This window comes from Orycteropus afer, unplaced genomic scaffold (assembly GCF_000298275.1).
Source record: "Orycteropus afer afer isolate SDZICR_OR568_19922 unplaced genomic scaffold, OryAfe1.0 scaffold00669, whole genome shotgun sequence".
Classification (NCBI taxonomy): Eukaryota; Metazoa; Chordata; class Mammalia; order Tubulidentata; family Orycteropodidae; genus Orycteropus; species Orycteropus afer.
In genome coordinates, this window is record NW_006922256.1 from 814,235 (window position 1) to 815,782 (window position 1,548).

Genomic DNA, 1,548 nt, shown 5'->3' on the forward strand with positions numbered 1-1,548 from the left:
AAATGAATCTGAGGCAATTGAATATCCATTCAGACAAAAACCAAATTTGTTCTGTACCTTTCACAAAAATCAATTAGGAGATTTCAGATCTGAATATTAAAGTTCAAACAATAAAGTTTTTTAATAAAATATCAGAGAATATCTTTATGACCTTGAAGTATGCAAATATTTCTTAAGCAGGAGACAAAATATATTACCTATAAAGAAAAATTGATGTTTTATTACATTTAAATTAGGAATTTTGTTCATCAAAAATATCATCAGGAGAGTGAAAGAAGAGCCAAAAATTTAGAGGATGTATGCAATACCTAGGGGGCATTGGTGGTTTAGTGGTAGAATTCTCACCTTCCAAGTGGGACACCTGGGTTCAATTCCCAGCCAATGTATCTCCTGTGCAGCCACCATCTGTCTGTTAGTGGTGATTTTCATGTTTCTGTGATTCTGCTCATGTTTTAAGACTAAGACAGACTAGGAAGAAATGCCTGGTGATCCACTTCCAAAAATCAGCCAATGAAACCCTCGTTGCTGTTAGGTGTCATCAAGTTGATTTTGGCTCATAGTGACCTCATGTACAGTGGAATGAAACACTTCCCCATCCTGTGCCATCCTCACAATTGTTGCTATGCTTGACATTGTTATAGCTACTGTGTCAGTCCATGGAGAGTCTTCTTTCTCACTGACCATCTACTTTACAAAGGATGATGTCTTTCTCCAGGGACTGATCTCTCCTGATAACGTGTACAAAGTATAAGAGGTGAAGTCTCACCATGTTCACTTATGGATCACCAATAAAACCTTGTGGATCTATAAAAACCTTATGGATCACCAATGTAACTGAATTGTACATGTAGAAATGGTTGAAATTTTGCATTTTTGACTGTGTGTGCTTGCACACACACACACACACACAAATTAAAGAAACCTAAGAATCATAAGGAGCTCTGGTGGTATAGTGGTTAAAGCATTCAGCTGCTACCCAAACAGTCAGCAGTTCCAATCTACCAGCTGTTCCGAGGGAGAAAGATGAGGTAGTTTGCTTCAGGAAAGATTTACAGCCTTGGAAACCCTATGGAGCAATTCTATTGTGTTCTATAGGTTCTCTATGGGTTGGAATCAACTCGATGGCAATGAGATTGTTTTTGGTATAAATCATAAGTGATCATAGGGATGGCACAGGACCAGGATGTATTTTGTTCCATTGTGCATGAGGCCACTATGAGCTGGGACCAACTCCTTGGTAACTGACAACAATATACAATAGGTATATCTGAGAAATAGTATATAAACAGACTTTCTACAAATCAGTAAGAAAACTACAGTCAACCTGAGGAAAAAAAAAAGTAACATTTGAACAGGGACTTACAGGGAGAAAGTCCTTCAGACAAGCCAGTAGGCCATGGTTTTCTCTGTTCCTCTCCCTGGTGGCATCTTTAGGCCTCAGAACAAACCCACCCCCAAACTCCCCCAATCCCATCCCCCCACTGAGGCCTGATGGTTGTTAGCAAGACTTAAAAGGTACAATTCTGGGCTAACCACCGCCTTCCTCAG

At 39.4% G+C, this 1,548-nt stretch overlaps 1 non-coding gene across 1 annotated transcript; it reads left to right on the forward strand.

Annotated features, from left to right (window-relative positions):
- The first annotated feature begins 315 nt into the window (after positions 1-315).
- TRNAG-UCC lies at positions 316-386 on the forward strand. The gene has a single exon. It is a non-coding gene; the product is annotated as a tRNA-Gly (tRNA).
- The last annotated feature ends 1,162 nt before the right edge of the window (positions 387-1,548 follow it).